This window comes from Limulus polyphemus, unplaced genomic scaffold (genome assembly GCF_000517525.1).
Source record: "Limulus polyphemus unplaced genomic scaffold, Limulus_polyphemus-2.1.2 Scaffold195, whole genome shotgun sequence".
In the NCBI taxonomy this organism is placed as follows: domain Eukaryota; kingdom Metazoa; phylum Arthropoda; class Merostomata; order Xiphosura; family Limulidae; genus Limulus; species Limulus polyphemus.
In genome coordinates, this window is record NW_013665805.1 from 619,698 (window position 1) to 628,965 (window position 9,268).

Sequence of the window (9,268 nt, forward strand, 5' to 3'; positions counted from 1 at the left end):
GCCTTCCCTCTAGTTTTACACTGCTAAATTAGGGACGGCTAGCGCAGATAGCCCTCGTGTAGCTTTGCGCGAAATTCAAAACAAACAAACAAACATTTTTCAGAATTAGTGGTGCATACTGGAGGGATTTAGATTCTGGCAGTAAAGTTAAAAAACACCTTTACTCTCTACAAACTACTACTACTACTACTACTACTAATAATAATAATAATAATAATAATAATAATAATAATAATATAAAATAACCTCATCTAACTTTTCGCCACGTATGCGTCATCAGGTCTAGTAGTAAAATTTTGTGTTAGTACCCCTGATGACGCTGAAATGGCGAAACATTATTGGTTGAAATATTGTTTATTAGTAGTATTTGGAGAGTAAAGTTCTGTTTTATTTCTAACCCTATTGCCAAAGCTCGTGCCAGTTTGTAATTAAATCATACACCCCCCTCCCATAAAGTTTGCCACTGAAAACATATTGGAGATATTTTCTTCAAATCTAAAATTACCTTAGTTTAAATTGACAACCATTTTAGTACAAACTATAGTAAAGAACAAGCGTAATAGTACACCAATTCAAGTTTATTACCCCCCCCCCAATTATGATAATTTTTAGTGTGATAAAATTATTTCCTGTTCACTGCTGAAACGTTGTTTTTGAATGCCCGATAAAAGTAACAATATATTTTTTCTTCATTTTCTGTAATTGATGAATATGATTGGTGTTTTAGATTTTTTTTTATTTCTCTATCAAACACACAACTAAGTGGATGTTGATAAGAATTGTAAGTATTCTACTTGTCTAGAGATAAGTCTTGAAAACTTGCCTAATGTAAGAAATTTACATTTCCCTTGTTTTAACGCATCCACTTACCAGTATACCTTTACTTAGATATCTTCTGAATCTATATAAAAAAAACAAAAAAACTTCGATAAATCGTTTGTGTTTGTTGTTGGGGGGGGGGCGTCGTCCAGATATAAAAACGCCATTGTATTTAAAGGATTATTCTTATTTCTTTATGAATTTATGTAATTTTTATTTCTTCATTAATTCGTATTTGAATTTTCAATTTATCGTCTTTTAAGATTTATTTTTGTGCACAGAGGAAGATGATTGGCAAAACTAAAACAGTTTATCCAGTCAAGTGGCCTGCTTAGTTACCAGTAAATGTGACTTTGTACTTTGGTTAACTTTTCCACATGCGCTCTTCAGTTAGGATAGTTCAACCAACAAATACGATTAAAATACAGTCAATTTTTATTTGATTTAAAAAGCTTAATATTGCTGTAAACGGGCACATTTGAACGAAAGTAGTTGGTGTCCAAACGTATGAATATTGAAGAGGAAAGTAGTTAGTAGGCTGTTTTTATCATTTTTCGATATGTAAGAGTAGTTGTATTGTGATAAGCACTATAGTAACCTAAACAATAACTAATTATCACATTTCTTTTAGGCCTGACAAAAGTAGTTAAAATCACGCTTGATTGTCGATGATGTCACTGTCTTCTTAATTAGTCCATTATATATGGTTCTTCAAATCGGAGATGTGAATTTAACGGAACTCTTTGTTCGCCACAAGTCGCTCTCATTCAGGCCTTTCAACCATTAGCAGAACTCGTCAGCTGAGCTGGATTACACTTGCCAAAAGTAATGCTGTAGCCATTGCAAATATTCGGGTTGGCAGGTATCTCTGTATTCTGAGAAACATGTTCATAGCAAGAGAACGAGGCTCGAACCCCAAAGAAAGGTACTTCAATTTTGAATCACCCTAGAAAGGGGAGCCTCTCAGCATCGCAGTATTGCATGGAGTCTCAAAGGGTCTAAATCCAGACTTGCCGTGGAGTTGTAACTTACCCATAAACTAGGAGAAGATTTAATAGATTCTGGAAGTAATTTAAAAAAAACAACTGACATAACAGTATAAATAGTAAAATAATTTTCTTATTTTTAAAGGATTTTGTTAAATATTATACACCTATGCTGCTTCGTGTATAGACTTCTTTTTCTGTACTGTTCCGAGTATCCTTGTTGGATAAGTGGTAATCTTAAGGGCTGATATAGCCGGTTATGTATTAAAAATATAAACTACTTCAATGAGAACTTGCAGGGAATTAATAAGTTTAGTTCTTTATTTACACAGATTTTAAGAGATAAGGGATTTCATAATCAGGGCTTCATAATTTTGAAACTCAGTCAGACATTAATCCAAATTTTGATTTCTTAAACGGTATCAGTAATATAAAGGTTTTTTTAATCAAGTTTGCAGAAAAGTATTTTTCAACCTAATTTAAATCGGGAGTAAAAAGCACATTTGACTTTAATCACAACCTTGTCTCTGCTACTAATATTTACTATCAATCATTAATGTACATCTGGTGGAATATATTGACATTCCTCTTGCAAAGTAGTTACAGATGCAAACTTTTAGAATTTGTTCATCTCTGAAAGCGTTCCAAAGTAATTAAGTTCGGGTTATGTTTTTCTGGCCTGGCCATCTTCTGGTTGCTACTTGTATTAAAACTACTGTTAGGCAACACCTGTGGTAGTTAGTGCTGCATTGTCCAGAATCTTACAATACAATAAATCAATAATGTCTCCTTTAGTTGTTACAAGTGAACCAAATCCAAACAAGCTAAAACAAACTAACACTATGATCCCACCTGACCAATCGTAAATATTCGAAACGACTGCCATACCTAAAACAGCAGCAAGAACCATCGCTCAACATAACTAACTCTGTTGATGTTCACCGAAATGTCCACGTTTAATGTATCACAAAAACCGGCGCTTTGCAGTTATGGCTATATAGAGCAACCGAGGAGTTGTGGCGTCTCTGTATCTTCATTTCATACGTTTCACAGTTCGTATGGACCAACGAGTGATTAAATTTGGACGGCCTGCAAGATGTTCAATGGCATCCTTCCTTTTGTTGTTAATTATTTTCTGTAGGACTGATAAGTTTGATGCTCTTACTACTAGTGCTTTATCAAATGACCACTTCTCTTGGAAGGTCCGGCTCCTCATGACTGACTGGCTATTTTTTCTAAGTGCTTACCTTATTCCATAACTTATACATGGTAGTGCACCGTAAAATTCACTGGGGGTGAGTCATTTAAGCTAGGATGTGCAGTGCTAGTACTTCTCCTTATAAAGTGCGAGTATTATCTGTACTATGTCACATTTTGTAACTGATGGGTATAGTATACAGTTACGATATTTGTTAGGAAGTGGGAACTTTTCCGGTTTAACACATGAAACTAGCAAAGGGTCGATATAATCCGAATTAACATGAGAAATTGTATTTGGTGATTTTTAGCCGAATAGTGAAGACATACAGGACACTTACAGTCGTTAAATATCTGTAAAGTTCAGGCACGTGCGGCACCCGAGTGTATTTAACGTACCAAGACGTGCACTAGTGTTAAATGCTCACTAGAGATACTACGCATAATTCCAACTTGTCTGCATTTTTTTTATAATGTTATAGACCAAGAAAGTATTTACCTTCTCCACACATATGTACGTCATTCGAATACGGCACATTCTCTGATCAACCGCACGGTCTTACCTATGATGAGCATTGCGACATAGTATTTTTTTCCCTCTTAATCTTGCGTGAGAAGCTTTAATAAACTCCAGAAGAATAGCTGTTATCGTCAGTAGCCAGTTCTACTGATAAGTAATAGTCATTCAACTCCTAGTCTTTCCTTCGACAATATCGCGATTTATATCTGTTTTCGAGTAAATACAACTCTGAGCAAGACCGGCCGAAGCAAGAACATTCCTTCTAACCACTGACGTACTGTGTGTGTCTTATCTGATTGGTTGCCGATTTTCTGAATAATAAGACTTAGTTTGCCAGTGAACATTTGACTTGTTTCATTCGAAAAGAATGAATTCAAGTGACTCCTTTTTGTGGTATTTGTTATCGAATGTATTAGAGGATAAAGCGTACAACATTGTTAGGGGGGGGGGTAAATTTGCTTCCCTGCCTTATACAGGACGGGACATGTCCCTATACCATTAACCGAAAACATAGCTACAAACTCTCAAGGCTTACTGAATTATCTCGTAGCTGCCATGTAAGCAGGTTTGGGCGTGGCATTAGGTTAAAGCTTGACAAGTATCCTGCCACCTAATTATCAGTTAAATCAGTGCATTCATTGTGAGCTAAAAGCACTTTATTCTTCGTTAAAGCACGTATAACTGATGTAAGTCGGAAACGGAAAATTATAGTTAACGTTTCCATTGCAGGTTATCTTTATGATATGGAGTGGTTTGTTCGATTTCTTTTATAATATGCAGATCAGAGTGTAACAAAATGATATAACGGCAACAAAAAGAGTTTAAAACGTTTCGAAACGTGGGCCTTTACCAAAAGGCGTGTAATGTAAAATAAGATGATAATTTCTTGAATCAAGTCTTCCCCACCCCCAAAAACTTTGTTTTAGAACACTGCATGGTTAGCGTTTAAATGTATATATATATTTGTTACTAAGGAAACTTCTTGGTAATACAGACCGTGGAATTAACATTTGTTAACATCAAATCTGGTAATGATAGCTATTAACGGCAACCATGTCTCACTAACTAACGGAATCCCGTATTTTGGTGATGTAAAAAAAAGTATGCCTAATTAGTTATAACGCAGCAACTTAGGTACTTAACGTTTTTTACATAGTCTACATTCTTCTGATGAAGCATTTGCATTTTTTGGCTTGAAGTAGACTCATGCATGGAGTTGTTTAAATTAGTAATATAATTTAACAATTACTAACTACTCTCCATGCAGATAGTACAGTACTTTACTTTAATAAAACATACACATTTATGATAATTTAAGTATCTCCCCATGCAGTGTTACAACAAAATGATGATTTGTTGACTTTTCGATGGATATTTGTGGAACAGCCATGCAATTGTATAAGCTATATTTTTTACAAATTTACTGGGGAGCATGCCCCCAAACCCCCGTAGGATTAGCATGCTTTGCGTGTTGATTAGAACCCCCCCTCCCCCCTTTAAAACATTCTACGTACGGGCCTGAAAAGTAGTTACATTTGTTTCTAATTAGATGGTAAGTAATGTACTATCTTTTGTATTGCTAGATACTATACAAAATCACAGGAGTTTATTTGGAAACTTGTAATCCGAAATAATAACTTATTTTTATCCTGTTCTTTGTATTAAACCCATACTTTGAACCGATACTTAAGTCTGTGTAAAGATTATTTTGTTTTGTGACAGAACGTGACTTAGAGATTGAGTTCTACACATAAAAACAATACCCTTTTAAAATATAAACTAGGTGAATGCTCATTAGTTCACAGTATCGACTTTTTACAAAACACGTGGGGCGAAATATCTCACTTTCTATGTAAAACACATGGGGGCGGATTACTTGCAATATTTGATTTTTTTTATAAGATACTCGTATGATAATCAATTTAAAAAAGTCATGAACCCACAATTCGTTGCTGCATAAATAGTTTAGACAAGTGTGTGTGTGTGTGTGTGTGTATATGTGGAAAGTCAATGGGGGTGTTCTTTTATTGGGTTAAGTAGATATCTGTAATTCGAGTTGCATATATCAAAAACTTCAATATTTAGTTTGTTGAAATATGCGGCGCTGGGAAACTAGGGAACTCTACAGAGCTCACCTAATTGATTCTGAATGATGCAAGTTAAAGATGTAACTCGCTAAAGAAATTAAGCTTTCTATATTTCACTTTTGAACTAAAAATTAAACTATATTGATTTCCAAACTTACTCGACTTAAAATAAACATCCTCGAAATGAAATTATAATCTACAGTTACTAGAAATATTTTAAAACGTTTTTATTTATTTATTTATTTGGAGTTAAGATCCTTGGATTTATAAGAGAATTACTAGTTTCAGCTTCAATTAATTATTAAATCATAAGAAATGAGTGAATTTATAAGATGAATCTGGTAATGCGGAACATCATAATTTTATCTTTATTTAATTACAAATTTGTATAAGGAAGCAGGGTGATTAAATTATGGCTTCCACAGTGATACTGATGTATCTATGTAAATATAATAGTACTTACTGTTTGTATGTCTATGTAAATATCTCGCAGGGTTTGGATGGATCTTCACCCAAATTGGTATGGAGGTTTTTGGGTCCGTGGGGAGATGTATGCAAAGTTGTTGTTAAACATTTTATGGGACTTTTGGCGTTTTTTACAATTGCATATAAGGGAAGCAACTCTTCATGTCCCAAGATAACATTTCATTAATCATGAATTTGCATAACTTCCGTCCAGGGAACGGGTACTCCAGGTAGTATTAAATAAAATAAACTATTTTTAACCAAATGATGAGGATCATCATAGTCTTAACAAGAAAAATGCTAGTAGTAGTAGTAGTATACATTCGCCCAAAGAAACTGCTGGTAAACCATAGTACAAGACCATTATGTCGCTCTAGAAGTGTGTAAATCAGTTATTACATAATTTAACTTGGTTTTATACAGGTTGAGAAAACAACTTAAAATTATATATGAAATAAACTTGTGCATCACACTAGGAAATGGTGAAATGCCCGAGGCAGGCCAATTTGGAAACGTGGTTTGTGTGTTCATACTCGGTTAGGAAATAACTTTAAACACTCGTATAAGTTCAATTGCACCAGCTGATTTCTTTTTTTGCCTAGTTTTATATTTTATTACTGATCTTCTAACGTACAAAACTTTTTTATTGGATGCTCTTTAAAGTGCGTTTCAATTTCATTGGGCGATTTCTTTTGACTTTCATACTCACTCTTTGTAATATGTAGAAGCAACTCTGGGAAAGTTAGTTGCTATGGGAACGTAGTTTCTAATTGTTGATGGAACATAACTTGGATTAGGGATGGAGGCAAACAAGTTTTAGAAAATGACATTTTAGGAAAAACATGTAGGTTTTAGAGAATTAGTACGCAACTTCAGATCTGTAGGCGTAGACAGCCCTACAATAAGATCCCAAGTGTGTAGTGATGCATGAAGTTCATCCAGCTGACGCTCCTTTCAAATATCCTCCCCCCCTCCCTCATTTCCCACCTCCTCTCCAACGCGACTGTAACGTCCTCTATTATTGTAAGGCTTGACAGCTGATCAGAATACTTCCGTTTGTTTGCTGGCAGCTTTTGTTGTATACTATGCATGTTTGGCACGTGCCCAGCAAGTTTGACCAAATCTATAGTACACACGAAAAACAGATTAGTTAGCCCCTCTGAAGCAGATGCTCCTTCCCCTTTTGATACCAGTAAAATGGTTGTCACGACAATTCTAGAAAACAGCTGCGCTCAAAATAGTATATCACATTATTGAATGAGAAACAGTCGCTGTTGACAGCATTATGAATTCCAGATCAAAGGTAAATGGATACTGGATTTAGAAGATATTCAATCATTGTTGATTCTTTAAGTTATGTTGTTATCAACTTCTTTTTTTTTTCACGGACATTACGTTGTCATTGTTGGTATATTAATATTAAGCTCGATACCCAAAATATTTAAAGTTACGCATTTGAAACGATAAACTTTTTTCGGTTCATTACTCGTACTATAAGTATAAATAACCTTAAATTCTCAATAGTTGTTTAAATAAATAAAAAATGTAATAGAACCTAATATCAAGGGACGTAATTAAACTTGATATTGTTCTGTTAAATTTCTTTTTGATTACGAAGTATCTTTCTCGAATCCCTAAAACTTCACATTTCTCGCTTTAAATATTAGTTACTCACCATCATAAACCTAACTGTGGAAAAATATTTTAATTTTCGTTGTTTAGAAGAAGCTCCACAGAGTTGGGCTAATAGAGAACGTTTAATAGCGTACAACGCTAGAAACTGGGTTTCGATACCCGTGGTGGTCAGAGCACGGATGGCTCTTTGTGTAGCTTTGCGCTTAACAACAAGCATCCAACAACAATTTAATAGCGGGTCGAAATGTTTCCTCTTTTAATACTAAACGAACATGTTGTAGTTCATAATCATTAAATAAAGATGTAGTTTGTGGTTAAACCTTGCAAAATATTGCCACTAGAAACTAGGGCTGATACGATGCGTATCTAGATATTGATGCCGCCATACGATACTTATCCAAACGGTTTGTTACAAAGCTTGAGAGTCTTGACAATAAAATTTGATTAGAAACGGATGTATAATGTTAAGAGCTTTAAATTATTTAGTGTAAGCAAATGTAATTTCCTGCTACAATTTAAATTAATTCTTGAAAGAAACGAAGGATAATTTTGATTTATTTTGTATTTTTTTATGATGGTTAAGAGAGGCTGGTCAAACTGACTTCACATAAAATTAGGGTAGTGAATATATCGAAAAATAGGTTGGAAACAAGTTTAGTTCTGAGGTTTTAGGGATTACACCAAAGAACTGTATTAATTTTTAAAAGGAGAAAAGTATTTTTAATCTTAACATGAAAATCGCTTTACACTTGAAGCAAGTAACTGCTTTGACTCTATATATTATGCTACGTATTAGAATTTTAAATAGACTGAAATTGAGTTAACTGATAAATTTAATAGTTAAATTGTACTTTGGATTTAGTAGTTAAGTAAAAGCTGATATATAATCAGTTTATGATGTTTGCCAACAAGATTGATACAGTTTTCATTTTTAACACAAATACGTTTTAATATACACACAGCAGTACAATTTACAATAACAATTATTACAAACAATTATTTATAAATAATCAAGCAATATAAAGTCTTCCTTTTAGTCTACAACTTCTTCGATATCTTATCGAGGGTTCACGATGAGCGAGTTGATTACGAGTTGATGTAGGTATAATTCACTTCGCGATAAGTCAGCTAGCTTTGTCCTTCGTTATTTATCAGCCACAAACACACACCGGGTTTTCCACCGTGACGTTATGTAATATTTTCGAGAAAGTACTAATGCCCTACAAGAATCCATTTAAGTTAAATGAGTTATAATGTTCGAACTTTGTAAATGCTCCTGGTCATATATCTGAAGTTTTCCGATTGATAGGCGTTATAACAATCACAGTTATAGCTTCCGAAGCTTATAACAAACTGACTGTAGCAAACTAATAATTTATACTCTCCTTTTTAGCGCGTCGCGTTGGTTATATTTATAGCCGTGTGGAGTCGTTCTAGAAAATTCAGGGTACGTAACAATACAAATTCAAGCGTTTACGTGTGTGTGTGTGTGTGTGTATATGTGTATATATATATATATATGTATGTATACACACACACACACACACACACACACACAC

At 34.1% G+C, this 9,268-nt stretch overlaps 1 protein-coding gene across 5 annotated transcripts in view; it reads left to right on the forward strand.

Moving 5' to 3' along the window:
* LOC106478277 (ELAV-like protein 4) overlaps positions 1-9,268 on the forward strand; it is an 88,729-nt gene that overhangs the window by 65,905 nt on the left and 13,556 nt on the right. The window lies entirely within an intron of this gene.